We start from the raw sequence: 15,661 nt of genomic DNA, 5'->3' as shown, positions 1-15,661 counted from the left end.
AGCCTCCTGAGTAGCTAGGATTACAGGTGTGAGTCACCAGCACCCAGCTACTTGCTTACTGTTACAGTAGATACATCTCAAAGGAGTCTAAGCTGCAAAGAGAGCCAGAGCTAAGTTTTAAAGGGTTATGATAATCCTAATCTGTTACAAAAACTATCAGCCATGCCATCTCTTCCTTTCACCTCAATGGCTTTCATCTTAACCAACCTCTTAAGAATATGGATTTCATTCTGTACCACAGACTGAGCAAGGCTGTACATGTGTCCACTGTCTCTTGAGTGTTAAGAGATGCCTGATTCACAGGCTCAGGGACCTGAGTACAGTTGGAAAGCCCACTTTCTCGTGGATTTGGTAGAATGGATTGCTGGCACATAATTTCTTATCCTTCTGGGCTTTCAGACATTTTACAGATATCTAGAATCATATACTAAATAATAGTGTAGCTTGTTCTTTTTAAAGTCCTATTTTAGATACAAAATAAGAAATTGTTTTTGTCGGTCATGGGGCCTGAACTCTGAGCCTGGGGCTGGGTGCTGTCCCTCAGCTCTTCAGCTCAAGGCTAATCCTCTACCACTTGAGCCACAGCACCACTTGGCATTTTCTGCTTATATGGTGCTGAGGAATCAAACACCAGGGCCTCCTGCATGCTAGTCAAGCACTCTACCACTGAGCCACCTTCCCAGCCCCAAAATAAGATTTTTGAGAGGCTCTTAGACCTTCAGATTTCTCAAACCCTACCCTGGCATAAGATGTTCTCCATGAGTAATTGTTCAATTGCCATGTGATTGTAGATGAAAATATTTCATTGTCTAGACCATCTTAATAATCTATAGGCTAATCTAATGTTCAACAAATATTGAACAACTATGTGTTGGGTGTCACAGGTTCTGAGAACCAGGAGATAAGTCATAAAACCAGTTGAGGAAGTAAGATGGTATAGATCATGCTGACTTTCTTGAAGATAACAACATGGAAAGTAGCGCAGTGAGTAGGTACCAGCAGGAGAAAGCCCATCCTGGACTGGGCTTGACAGCTGAGAAGTCAGTTGTGTAGGGACATGTAGGAAAGTCTGAGGAAGCAGATCACTGTGCACTTAATGATAGGGAAGAAGCCACCGTGGCTGGATCCAGGAACAAGAGGATCCATGGGCTAGGATGGGGAGAAGCAGATGAGGACAAGATCAGGCAAGGCTTTTGGACTGTAGTTCAAGGTCTCAGTTTTATTTTGACTGGTTACCACTTGCAGAGTGGCCATCAGATGAATATCCACAATCAAATTTATTTCATTAAAAAATCTTATTAGCCAGGCTCCGGTGGCTCATGCCTGTAATCCTAGCTATTCAGGAGGCTGAGATCTGAGGACTACGGTTCAAAGCCAGCCTGGGCAGGAAAGTCCGTGAGATTCTTATCTCAATTAACCACCAGAAAACTGGAAGTGACACTGTGGCTCAAGTGGTAGAGCGCTCACCTTGAGCTGAAGAGCTCAGGGACAGTGCCCAGGCCCAGAGTTCAAGCTCCACAAGCAACAAAAAAATTAAAAAATTAATAAAAATCTTTGAGTAAGCTGATAAGCGGCAGGGACATTTGGAGCAGGAGTGGAATGGGGGACCGGTTAGGCTGTGCTGGTCTTGGTAGTAGGTGTAAGGAAAAGCAGGCAGGACTGGGAGTGACTTGGAAATTGCAGGAAGGGGAGTGATTTGGGAGTGAGTCACTGGTTATTTCTCTCGGAAATGCATGTGAAAAGAAATAATGACTGTTCAAGGACAAAGTTATTAAGCAAAGCAGGGACTCCTTTTAAATTTATGTTGTGTCAAGACCTTGACTTAATTTTGTTTTATTCTGCAGTGTGAATGATCAGACATGCCCAGTAGAGTTTATGCTTTGGCCAACTTTTCCAAGACTTTTTTACCCTTGAGTGCTCTCACTGTCATTTGCTACTTGTTACCAGACCTCCGAGCATTTTTCTTTATTCTAGCATAAAACATAAGATTGAAATAAGAAAAGAAGACAGGTTTAAGTCTAAACCTACATGAAATTATTCTACCTCTGCTGCCAATTTTATAAGAAGCCATTTATAAGGACATTCACAGTTATTTGTTTTGGATGCAGTATCCTCTGTAGTTCTAACAACTGACATTCTCTCTTAAATAAAACTTTTCTATGGACATGTTAACTCATAAGTTTAACCTCCATAGTAACTTGCTGAGAGAATCCACTGAGCGTTTGGAAAGCTAGATATTGGTGACACTGGGATTTGAATTTAGGACCTCACACTTGCTAGGCAGGTGTTCTACCTCTGAGCAATAACACTAGATCTGTGTCTGGACCGTAATTAACCTCCTTTATACTTTCCATTGAAACTGGGATGATAGGCGCGTGCCCCTATGTCCAGTTACAACTCCCATTGACATGAAATCTCACGAGCTGTTCTGCCCAGGCTGATCTAGAACCTCAGTCTTCCCAATCTCTGCTTTCCACACAGCTGAGATGATAGCTGTACCCCATCATACCCAGCTATTGGTTGAGAAGACATTCACCCGAATACCTGGGCTAGCCTGGCCGTGAACTGTGAACTTCCCAATCTCAGCCTTCTAAGAAACAGGATTACAAGTGTGAGCCACCAATGCCTGGCTTTTTGTTTCTCCTCTTTCTTGATCATGTAGCTGATAGGGAGCCATTGCCTATCATAAACCAGAATACTGTACTGCGTATTGCTAGCCTGGAAAAAGATCAACATTTGAAGTACATTCTCTACTGAATGCCGGTCACTTTCATGCCACCATTAAGCTACAAGATCACCAGGTTGAACCACAGTGAGTGGAGGACCATCTGTACTTCGTTTCTGAAGGGATTTTCTCTCCCCTCCTTTGGGCTGTAGAACTAAGAACTTAAAAGCTTAGGGCATCTTTGTCAGAGAACTTTGGTTTTGAACACAATTTTGATTTTGCAAAAAAAAATAAATAAAACAAATTGGATATAGAAACAATTCTGTCATCAGCAGTCAGTATTTTGAACAGATGGGAAGGGGCAGGCGGGGCCACGGCTGCCAGCCTTTCTGATCTAGAAGCCAGGACTGGTTACCCTACAACATGTAAGCTTGTCTCGAGATGAATAAGTTATAAGGATTGAAATAATTATGATAGAAGGAAAGCAGCTGCCGTGGGCACAGTTGACAATCAGGCCAAGTTGGCCTGATTCTGTCATTTCAAAGCATGCATCTATTTGCCAGGCTACCTGCAAACACTGTTTCCAAGGATTCTGGGGGGCTTTGTTTCCATCCCCCGCCCTCTCCAAACATTCTTAAGAACAGAGCTAGTCAGTGGCAGTTGGAAATAAAATGACTAGTGCCAGAACCACAAGAAAACTGTTTCACACATCATGTGTTCATGTAAGATTTTAGTGGAAAAAAGATTGGCTGGGGGGTGGGGGTGGGGTTTTCTTCACTGGGGGGGATGGGACTTGTTTTTTGAACTGAAATCATGCATGAAACATACCAAGCCTTAGTTTAGTGTTGTTTTGTTTTTTAGAATCTGCACACTGGAAAGCTCTTCTTCCTGCATCTTGGTTGCTATAATTTGGTGATCTCCAGGGGTCCCTCAGGGTTTATATGCTGGAAATTCAGTTCCTGGTATGGTAGTGTTGAGGTGGTGGAACTTCCAGTGTGAGGAAATTAAGTCATGGGGAATGGCACCCTAAAAGGGATTCCTGCTGGTCCTAAGGGAAGCTTCATGAGAGCAGGTTTTTCTAAGTGAGCCTGGCACTGCTCCTGAATCTGTCTGGCTTCTCTTCTTTCAGTCGCACTTTCCTTCTTCCACACCCTCCTGCCATGATGTCACTGACCAGATTACAATGTGGTCAGAAGGCTCTCATCAGATTCAAGCAGAGCGCTGGGGCCATGTTTTTTAGAGCTCCAGATGATGAGCTAGTGTGTAAAGTACCCAGCCTCAGTTACTTGGTTACAGTAACACAAAGTGGACGGATACATTCGCACATTCATTTCTACCCAGTCCTAGGTTTGTCAAGCATTATTCCATCCCCTCAAGACAGTCTCAAAAGCCCACACTTGGTTTATGCTCTGTTACCACCATCTTGGAATGTTTAATGATAAAAGAAAGAAAGGAAGGAAGGGAATTTTATGTTTCCATTTTGCAATGGGCTCTACAAACTATTTACCCAGTGCTTGTCCATGTTGTATGCTATGCTCTTGAATCAGATCATCTATGTAGTGGATGATCTGATTCCATGAAGGCCAAACAGTAATAATTGCTTTGCAGTCTCGGTGACAGCTACTCAGCTGTGTTTGTAACACACAAACCACCATAGCCTATGCCTCAGCAGATGACTGTGGCTGTGTTTCAAAGATGATTCATTCACAGAATGGGCAGGTTTGACAGGTCATAGTTTCCTAACCTCCAATCTAAAAGACCTGAGCAGAGCCTGCAATGATAATTGGTATTCAGACTTCTCCTTGGGAACTCAGAAGATTGAATCCCCTTTGGGCGGCTTTGTGATGTGCTGAAACCCAGTTCCCAGAGACACTTCCTGCAGACCAAGCTATGCAGTCCCACACCTGAGCCTTTTTAAGATGGTTTGTTTATCCTGACCTGTCCAAATTTGGACAGGGACAGGAATATAGACTCAAACAGTTAAAAATAGGGTGATACAGTGGTAGCTTTGAGAGTTTTATTTTCTTAAGATTTTTTTTTTAAAATAATCACATTTTGATTTAAAAGAAAAAATGCTGGCATAAGAGACCAGGTACTTGTAAAAATAATCATGGTAACTAGGCACTGGTGTTTCATGCCTGTAATCCTAACTATTCAGGAGGCTGAGATCCAGAAGATCAAAGTTCAAAGTAAGTCCAGGCAGAAAGCCCTATGGGACTCTCTCTCTCTCTAAAATTACCAGCAACAACAGGGTTGGATGCATAAGCTCAGGTAGTAGAGTGCCAGCCAAGCAAGCGTAAGGCCTAGTTCAATATTTGGTACCACCAAAATAAACAAATAGCTGTTCTACAAAGGAAGAACATACGTTCTTTCTTTCTTACCATGTACCCTCTGATAGGGTGAGGGCAGTGCCCTGAGACCTCCTACTAATGTCTTCTCCCCAGTCTCAGCTCCAGCACAGGTAGGGTTTGTTACACTGGGTCTTTTCCTGGAGTGATACATAAAGATTAATTCCTCTTAGCGGAACAGATATTTTAAAAAATGATCTCAGGTGTACAGATATAAAGAAAATTATCTCAGGAATCAGTACATCTTGATAGAAATCAATATACAAGGGAAATTTATACATTGATTTCTAGGAGCAAAGAGGCTGCTTTTCATCTAGACAAATGTCCTGAAGAAAGGAATCTGCTTAGGGGTCCTGAGACAATGTTGTCGTTTTGACTGGAGATGATCCCAGTACACATTTGCTTCGCTCTCAAAGAACGTCAGAGATGAATGATCTTCCCAGAGCTCGCCTCCTGCCATGCCGATGAAATATATGTTTTATTAACATAGTTAGAGATGACATGAAAACTGAGTATGAGCTGAAGTCATTTCCAAAGTGCTGTGTGTGATAAACAGCAGTGGGAAAAAGAGAAATCCAGCCAGCTCACCATGTTCCCATAGGTTCTCACCAGCCTGCTCCGGATGGGGGAGGGAACCTGTGTCCCTGCTATTCTGACTCAAATTTATATGCTGAGTGATGAAGACAGAAAGGACACACACACACACAAGAACACACACACGCACGCACATACACAAACTGAACTTTGGGCAGGGAGGCAGAAGAGGCAGCAGTTCAGGTGTCAACCATGGCTGAAAGTGGAGTGGAAAATTTAGTACTCATTTACATTCCAAGGTCCTTCATTTCTGCTGGGTTCTAGGAAGCTGTAGATGAGTTTGGGAAACTACTGAACCTTTCCATCTCCATCCTCTTTCAAAACTGCAGAAAATGGGGGATCTGAGCACCTTCTTCCTAAACCCTTACAATAAGAACAGTTAGGAGCACCCGACCCCCAGCTCAGTGGACCTTTCCCCTCTCCTGCAGTATTGCACCCCAGCCCTCAGGGAAGGTCCCCCTATAGCCATGACCAGCAGGAATGCAGTCCTCTCAGCTCTCTGGCTGTGAGCACCACTTGTATGCCCACTGTACAGATGAAGACATTGCAGAACAGAGACTGACCAAGAATACACGGCTTGTGTCTGTCACAAGGAGGAAAAGAAGTAAAGAGGGGGAATTAACTGTCATGTCTAGGAGCTGGTGAGAGAATTTTCATGACATCACCTTCACGTTTTGTACTTTGCTGCCATGTGATGAATGATGATCTGTGCCCAGATCTTTGAGGATAAAAGCTAAGCATCCAAACAATGTAGCACATAACAGTTCTGCAGAAGCAGACTGGCAAAGCCCAGGAGAGGCCTTGCCTGTGTGTTCAGTGTGAGGAAAGTGGATGGCTGTGTCACATAAGAAGTAGGCGGCCTTGCCAGGGAAGGAGACTCGGTGGTGTTCCCATCCAGAAACCTGCAGTAGACTTTGTCATTCTGGGTTGCTTTTCCATTCTTTCTTCTTCTCCTCTTCCTCCTTCTCTTTCTCCTTCCCCCTTTTCTTCTCTCTTTCCTCTCTTCTCCCCCCCTCCATCTTCTTCCTTTCTTCTTTCTCCTCCTCCTTTTTTTTTTTGAATTTCCTATTCATTCAGATGCCCAGTTAAACATGCCAAGTAGTTATGTACAGTTTATGTTAAGGAAATCATTGCCAACACTTCCCACATTGCGTTCCCAAGGAGCAGCATCTGAGAGCAGTCTGGACAGGCAGCGTTGGATTGTGGGGCTCCCAGGGGATCAGCCTTAGGGCTTAAGTCTTCCCTGAAGTACCTCCGACAGAAAGGAGGCAGTGAGCTTGTGACTGACTATATTTAGCCTGTTGGCTCCCACAAAGTCTGGCCTTGTGTAGAGGTGCAGCTTTAGTCTGATGGTTTTTCCCAGCACATTGCAAGGTACTGGAGCAAATGCTGCTGTCTGCGACATTTCTGGAATTTTGAATGACATTTCAGTGATCCTTAGAAATCTCTTATTTATGGCTGGTTTTCACTTTGACACTTAAACAGTATCTATTAACCCCAAAGGACCAACTATGTTCAGTTTGCAGGATCATTTTTTCCCCCCTGATTTCTGCCATCAGGAGGAATTGTAGTAGCTATTTAACAGTATTATTTCCTTAAGTTCCACCAATGGGGCAAAAAATAATAGTTATAGACAAAAGAAGCACATCATATGCTAAAATCTTTAGATTTAGAGCCATTTGGCCAAGTTTGTCATACACCAGACAAAGACATTATATGAAGAATAAGAAATTAAAGGACTGGGGATGGAAGCTTATGCCTATATCCCAGTTTCTCCAGAGGTAGATATAGGAAGAATCTCAGTTCAAGGCCAGTCTAGGCAAAAAAAAAAAAAGTTAAAAAGATTCTATCTCAAAAATAAGCAAGACATGGTAGGACACACCTGTAATCTCACTTTACAGGAGGTAGAAGTAGGAAGTTCTCAGTCTTTTGCCTTCAACAAAAACATAAAGACCCTATTTTAAAAAAATAAATCAAAGGGGCTGGGGGTTTAACCTAGCGGAAGGGCGCCTGCCCGGCGCGCGCAAGGCCCTGGGTTCGGTCCTCAGCCCTGGAAAAAATAAAAATAAAAAAATAAAGCAAAAAAAAGGGCGAGTGGCAGCCAGGGACTCAGGTGTGGCACCAATAGTGGAGCACCTGCCTACCAAGCGCAACTAACCCTGAGTTCAAAGCCCAGTAGCATAAAAAGAAACAGAAGAAAAAGCCAGGCACTAGTGGCTCATATCTATAATCCTAACTTCTCAGGAGGCTCAGATCTGAGATTGCAGTTCAAAGCCAGCCTGAGCAGACAAATCTGAGAGTGGAGAGGAAAGACCCATGAGGCCTAGAGTTCAAGTCCCTGACCAGCACAAACAAAAAATAAAGGTTTTATAAAAGGAGAAATGGAAAGCTTTTGGTTCCTCTCAAAGCACTTTCTGATGACATCTGAACCAGCATCCTCTCAGCGCCTCTCCTCCCAGGCGGGAGGACTCCTGGAGGATGAGGAGACGTGTGCAATTAGCATGTAGCTTTGGTTCCTTTGCTGGTAATCTAGGTTTCCTCTGAAGATAGACTTTCCTAGATGCAGGAGGACCTTTGGGGATGCAGAAGGACTGAGCAGAGGGGATTCCAGCACCACCTCCCCTCTGGGAGGGAGGCCATTGCCCCTCCTCCAGGTCACTGTCCCTCCACAGGAGATGACTCATCACCAGTACCACTCAGTACTGTGTGGCTGAGGTGTGAACCACTAGACGACATCGTGGTGACCATGGTCATGATGCGGGCCATTGCACCTTTGTGACATGCCTAGCATTTCATCTCCCTTCTTTATTCTGTTGTTGTTGTTGTTTTGTGCTGATACTGGGGCTCAAACTCAAAGCCCCACATTCTCGCTTGGCTAATTTGCTCAAGGCTAACACAGACTTTTCTGCCTGGGAACCTCAATTCTGTTTACTGTGGTTTCTGTTTACTTGTGGTTTTTCACTTGAGACTCTCTTTTTCACTTCAGATGGCATCTTGGGTGTGCTAGTTTCTTCCTCTCATGTAATGGCACGTCACAGTCATTGTGATGTGGTGTGCAGCCCTACCTTTCTGTGCCACTGCTGTGTGGATCATCTCCTGTCCTGCAGGGCCCTGCTGGGCCTTTGGGGCCCTGGCTGCAGGATGCAGGAGAGCAGCTCCCCAGGAATTTTGCACTTCTTCCTTTCCTCCTATCTATCCTGGGCTCCACACCTCTTCAATCAAGTGTTCTATGAATAATGCATGTATGTCTTTCTTGGTGGGGGAGAGGCTGCCCTTGTGTCCCTCCAATTGTCTGTGACAAGAGGACTTAATGAGGGACCCCCAGGCAGCTCTGGGGGGGGGGGGGGTGGAACTCAAAATGTGCTGTTCTGCCCACAACTGCCTGCCTTCATCTCCTATCTGCCCCTCCCCTGCAAGCTTCCACCTCCTGTCCCCTGCTCCCTACCCCAACCCTTGCCCTTCATCTCTGCTCCTCCCCTTATGTCCTGATGCACCTGCTGCCCATAGAAAGGCTGACAAGCAGGTAAGGCTGTGTCCCATCCCTGTCCCTGTTTTGGGAGCAAGTAAAGCCGTCTGCTAGAGTTTACTGTGAGCAGTTGCCTGTGTTTCACTGGGGTATTTTAAGCCCGCTTACCTCCCCCAGTTGATATGTTGCCTCTGTAAATTCAGCTGGCATCTCTTGGCTTCATCGTAATGTGGCTCAAAATACACTCTTCTGGGTTGAGAGGGTTCGGCTAAAATAAGCAGTGGCAGGCTATTAATTGCTGCATAGTTGGGAAATAAAACAGGGCTGGTGCTGAGGAGCTGCTCTTATTCACTGGGTGCCGTGTGAATGCTAACTGTTGTTTCTGCTCTGTTCCCTCATGCCTGCCCGGATTCAGAGAGAGGTAACACCCCGCGCCGCCCTCCATGTCTGCAGCTCACGCTTCCTCCATGCTAGCACCATTGTCCACCAGCCTGGCCTTTCACAGGCACAGCTGGTTCTGTTTCACCATGTATCACCATCATTACCACCAATGCCCCTCATCCTCTGCTTGTGTGACCCTGTTTGGGGAAGGTGATGGGCCGAGGGACCAGCTGAAAAAAATCGAATGAGCGTGGGAGGGAGCGCACAGGATAGAAATGTTCGGGTTGCATGCGCTGCATGCTGAGGGACACTCTAGCTTAGGGCTTACAGTGCGTGTTCTCAGGAGGTGTGTTCTGCAGGGGTTGGCACTGGGCCGCTGGCCCCTGGCGTGGAGCACTTCTTCCTCGCCACTGCAGGGGGACTGTGGCCATGGAAGGGACACAGTCTTCAAGCACTATTGTCACTGTCACCCCTTGCCTGACTGTTGAGAACTACAGTCTCTGCACTTCTAGCTCTGTCGCTTCCTAAAACCGTCATTTTGATGGAAGAAGGGTGCTGGGGGAGTTTTCTCCTTCAAGGACAGATTGTGGTCATTGCTGGGCATAAGGAAGAGTCAGGCAGGCGTCTCTGTGCTGGCATCTGTGTCAGGCAAACCCTGCCTGGCTGGGGGCTGCAGAGTAAAGGAGAAGTGTTTCCTAGGCCTCACTGTGGAAAGACTGCCCGGGCTGGCTGCCATTTCCCCTCGCCGTGAGCTGCCCTCATCACCTAGTGCTTGGGAAGGGAAGGGACTGCCCTCTGAGTTCATGTCAGATCCAAAGCAAATGCACGGCCTTTATCAGAAAGAGCTAGAAAGGCCCCTTCCTGATGCTTACTTGTAGGTGGGACCTAGCCCTGTGTACTGGGAACAAGTCTGCCTGTTTCCAGCTTCCACCACAGATGAGCTGGGAGGAAAGGGTGACTTCTTTTTCCTGGTTTTGTAATGTTAAGTCCCATTTATCAAGTGCCTGTCAAGGACCAGACTCCACACATTCCCTGCAGAAAACCTGTATTTGACTTGAGCAAATACAAATTATGTGAAAGATGTTATCAAACTGTGGAGCCTTGGTGAGGAATATCACCAGCGGAGATGAAGAGAAAGCGAGTCTAATAGGAACTATGGAAGGGAGAGACACAACCAGCCACACAGGCTTGTTCTGAGCCTCTCCAGAAAGAAAAACTACATCCAACAAGCAAAAGTTGTAGAGAAGCAAGTGTCAGTATTTCATTCAGAAAAATATTTTAAGGCACAGTAACTCATCCCAGCTGTCCAGGAAACAGTGACAAAAAGGTGATTGAAGCCACCCCACCCCAGGCCAGAGAGAGAGAGAGAGAGAGAATATGTGCTAGCAAGGCCCCTCCAGCTCAAAGAACAAGCCAAATATGGTAAAAACACACCTATCATCCCATCTATGTGAGAGGTGGATCATAGTCCAAGACTAGCACAGGCCAAAAAAAACCCAAAACAACAACCAACAGGTGAAGATTGTAGAACACTGAGCTTAAATCTCATTACTGGGGAAAAGGGAGGAAAAAGGAAAATCTAAGATGGAAAGAAGGAGAAAAGAACCTTTCCAACAAGAAGTCAGGCTGATTTGTTAGGGATAAAGGATTTCCTACCCCTGAGTTCCTCCAGGGTCCACCTGTGGGAACTGCTTGGAAGGGACTGAAGGCTAGTCAATACAACAGCTAAGAGTCCTGAAACACTTCTTAAATTCCTATAGAGGAACAATAAACATAAGGAAATTCCATTTACCCTAAGAGAGTTGAAGGGGAGAAACTTAAAAAAAGAGGTGAATTGTTCTATCTTGGACATTTTTTTTGGGGGGGGGCCAGTCATGGGGCCTGAACTCTGGGCCTGGGCGCTGTCCCTCAGCTTTTCAGCTCAAGGCTAGCGCTCTACCACTTGAGCCACAGCACCACTTCTGGCTTTTTTCTTTTTGATTATGTGGTGCTGAGGAATCGAACCCAGGGCCTCAGGCATGCAAGGCAAGCGCTCTACCACTGAGCTACCTTCGCAGCCCCTATCTTGAACATTTTTATTTTTACTAGAACACAATTGAGTAAAGAACTGTTTATTCATTCCCACCATAACCATGGTGCAGGGCCCCTATGGGGCAATTGGAGTGCTGTGGAGCTAAGAATAATGAAAGCAACCTTCCATCTTTTTTTCTTCTTTGCCATTAAGAAATTTGAAGCTGTCAAAGATGTCTCAGTGCTGACATTTTTCTGCGGCAGAATTGGAGGCTGAGCCTCTGGGGAAATAATTACTGGGGAAAGCAGCAGCAGGACAAGAACAAAAGGCATTGGAAGCACAAGGCTCAGTAACCAAAGGTGAAAGGTGCGTGATTGCCCTTACTGGCTTGAAGAAGCTTCAGCAATGAAACTCCCCACTCAGGGTTGGGCAGATGGTTCCTCATCCAGCATGGTACGCAGTGAGCTGGAGCAAGGGGCAGAAATGGTTCCTGTTGCTAAGTGTCATCTCAGACAAAGGTCTAGAAGACTCTGTGGGAAAACAGGGGTCCTGTTCTGGCCGTGGCTTGGTGATCCTTGGGGCCAGGGATGTGCTATGTATGTGAGCCACTGGCCACCTGGGTGGGGCAGAGAATCCCATCTCTCTGACACTGAACTCTGTGGAAGGCTGAGATGCAACCAGCAACTCTGAAGAGATGTGATGCTGCAGCCCGGGCAGGGCTCTGCAGCATTCCTGTTCACCTCAGCTGTTTCAGGAAGGTGGGGGCAAAGAAGGCAGCATGCAGACCCTCCAAGGAGCCACGAGAGAGAGAGAGAGAGGCCAGTGGAGCTGCAGGAGGGCGCTACTTGGCTTAACCACTGGGACTGATGAACTTGTGCCTCATACCTGACAGGGAACAGGAAAAGATCTGAGGCTCTTTCAAAACAGCCTGAGGCTGCCAAGCGTCTCCTTTGGGAAGATGCGGATTCCAAAGGGTTTCCCTTCAGGCTGTCCATCACCTTCTATCCTCCGCTGAAAGAACATGAAGATTAATACTAATAATTTTCAAAATAGTGCCCAAAGGGCTACATAAGGAAGAACAAAGGACACATTGCTGAAGTCTGACAGGAGGGATCCCTGAGGCCTGTTTCATCTTCGCTGCTGTAACCCGGGAGCCTTCAGCAGTCATGGGGACACTAGAGGCTCTAGAAACTTCCATTCACCCCAAGAGTCTCTTCCAGTGGGTGAGCCTGAGAAGGACTAGGAAATGAAGCCTGTCACCCCTCATTTAAGGACAAGGTTAAAACCCATGGCCAAGGTTGTACAGGCTGTCTGTCCCTGATCCAAGATGCTTCTAAGCAGAGTAGTTCAAGGCTTTAGATTTGGTCTTTCTTCAGGTTTTGGAATGTTTGCATATACAGATGACATATCTTGGGGATAGGATCCAAGTCTCCACGCTTGGTTCACATTACATAAAGGGAATTTTCACAATATTTGAATAAGTTTGTGCAAACAGAGAAGTTTCATGCTGCGGAATTTTCCACTTGTGGCATTTGTCAGTGCTCCGGAAGTGCTGGCTTTTGCTTTGGGGGATTAGGGATGGCCTCCCATAGAGCTAAGAGGATCTGGAATGAGACGTGACACTGGGTTACCTGAGTCCTGACCTCTGTCCTGGCTGTCCCTTCTTGTGTCTTATGATGGACACAGCCAAGCCCTGCTGAGTAACCAAATGCACCTCCTTTATGTCGCTGGATTTACATGCCATGAGACAGAGGGCCAGCAGGCCTCCGTGGTGGGCCGCGCTCTGGGCAGTGGGTGCCACAAGTACACATGGCAGCACACCTCTTCTGGAGCAGAGGGAGAGCTTAGCCAGGGACGGGGCTGGAAAGTTGGTGGGAATACTGTCCAGGACTTCCTATAGGTAACCCTGGGAAGCCTCAGAGAAATTCAGCCTCCAAAAACGGCAGTGGAAATGTAAAGAAAGCCTTATGTGAGACATTGTCACTTTATGATGCATCAGGGTGGTGAGTGCAGCAAGAGAAAGGGAACGGAGACTCAGACTTCCCATGAGCACATGGTGCAAGGTCCCTAAAACCATGAGTTCTGTCGGTTTTGGTTTGGGTGGGGTTTTTTTGGCTGCTCCTCGGGCTTGAACTCAGGGCCTAGGTGCTGTTCCCGAGCTCCTTTCTTGCTCAAGGCTAGTGCTCTACCACTTGAGCCATTGTGCCACTTCTGGCTTTTTCTGTGATTAATTGGAGATAAGTCACTGACTTGCCTCCCTAGGCTGTCTTTAAATGCTGATCCTCAGATCTCAACTTCCTGAGTAGCTAGGACTACAGGCGTGAGCCATCAGCACCTGGATGAGTTGCTTCTTTTTTGTTGTTGTTGTTGTTGTCGGTCGTGGGGCTTGAACTCTGGGCCTGGACGCTGTCCCTCAGCTCTTCAGCCCAAGGCAAGCGCTCTACCACTTGAGCTACAGCGCCACTTCCGGTTTTCTGGTGGTTTATTGGAGATAGGAGTCTCACGGTCTCTCCTGCCCGGGCTGGCTTTGAACCGCGATCCTCAGATCTCAGCCTCCTGAGTAGCTAGGATTACAGGCATGAGCCACCAGCGCCCGGCCTAAGTTGCTTCTTTTTTCAGTGAATGTATGGCCTTGATAGTGGGTGAGACTAGGACAGGAAGCAAGAGATTATACCCACCCCTCAAGGGGTGGGCCTCCCAAAGTCTGGAGCTCCTCACCCAGACTCATATGGCCAGGTGAGGGGTGTGTGGACAGGCCTGAGTCCTAGGGCTGAACTGTGCTTACCTATTACACCTAGCCTACACCAAGCATTGGGGATGAATAAAGGTACACACCTCCTTCATGGAGCTTTGAGAATGTGCACGGAAGACAAACTAGATACTCTGGTGCCCAGTGCACTGGGGATAGCATGTGTCCAGGAAGCCAGGGAGCACAGAGAAAGGGTTCGCTCTCAGCTTCACTGGGCAGCAATGGCAGCAGGGTGAAGATGGTGTGAGCAAAGGCAGGGGACAAAAACCTGCTACAATGCTGAGTCCTGGCCAGGCTAGAAAAAGGGAGTGAGGGGAGCGGTTCAGGAGCTGTCCAGGTGGTAAGATGGACCAAACATGGAATTGGGTCTCCTGGGGAGATCCTAACTGATGTACCGTGCAGAAGCAGGAGGAGGTTGGGGGCAGGCATCAAGGCCAGCAGTGGGCAGGCTGTGAGGACTGACAGGTGAAGACCTGCCTGGCTTAGAGCCTAGATTAGGAAGCCCAACCAAAGAGCTCACCTGAACCCTACATTTCTTCTGGCTAAGGATTCCAGATGGACACCTGTCTCCAGGAGTAGCTCCCTCTGCCTTTCCAGGTAAATACAGCTATCTTGAGAAGAACCTGTCTATCTGAAAAGACCGCCCGCTCTTCTATTAAGAGTAACAATTTAACAGTGAAATTATTTGCCTGGCGTGATGGTACACACCTGTAATCCCAGCACACAGAAGGCTCAGGGAGGATTGCCAGTTTCTGGCCAGCCCAGCTGCATAGTGAAACCCTATCTCAAAAGAAACAAGCAAAGATCTGTAGCTGTGTTGACACAACAGTGTCTCAGCTTAGCATCGTGTGCACATCAATCATCATGACCCGTGACTGGGTGAGTAAAGCTGGGCGTTTATTCTTCATAAACACTTCAGCACTGAGTAACCATGAGAAATTTATCAGAGGGTTCTTTGGGAGCCAGGTCATAATCTTAGTGGATACCCTTTCATCAATAAAGCACGAGCTAGAATCCAACCTGGGCCACTTGTTTACCGTGGTGTCTGAGCCAAGCGATGCGGGGCTGGAGCAGGGAAGTGTTTGGCAGAATCAGGCACTGCTGGTGGAATTGCAGCCCGCGGGGTCTCTGCCCTCCTATTGCCCATCAACTTTCTCAAGCAGCTGTGGGCTGGCCCATCCGCTGTGCACGTGTTCATCATCAGAGCCTATTGTGCTTCTCATCCGCCATGTCTGTCGCTGTCACTCATGCAGTCCATCATCTCCCCGCGTGTGTTCTGTTGTATAATCCTGTCTGTTATTACACTGTATGGAAAGGTTCTGCACAGTTCAGTACTCATTCAGGAGACTGTAGTTATGTAGAAATGAATTCCTGACATCCATAAACCTGTGCCTCTGTAGCTGCTGAAATTTTGTTTTCCAAATAAATCATCACCGCTGCCATACTG

General features: G+C 46.8%; 1 protein-coding gene across 5 annotated transcripts in view; it reads left to right on the top strand.

Annotated features, from left to right (window-relative positions):
* Positions 1 to 15,661, top strand: part of Apbb2 (amyloid beta precursor protein binding family B member 2) — a 275,577-nt gene that overhangs the window by 246,734 nt on the left and 13,182 nt on the right. The gene's annotated exons all lie outside the window — the stretch shown is intronic.

The sequence above is a fragment of the Dipodomys spectabilis genome, unplaced genomic scaffold, assembly GCF_019054845.1.
Source record: "Dipodomys spectabilis isolate Male_0828 unplaced genomic scaffold, ASM1905484v1 ptg000043l, whole genome shotgun sequence".
In the NCBI taxonomy this organism is placed as follows: Eukaryota; Metazoa; Chordata; class Mammalia; order Rodentia; family Heteromyidae; genus Dipodomys; species Dipodomys spectabilis.
The sequence above is the reverse complement of the archived record's forward strand: the minus strand, read 5'-3'. Positions and strand labels throughout refer to the sequence as shown.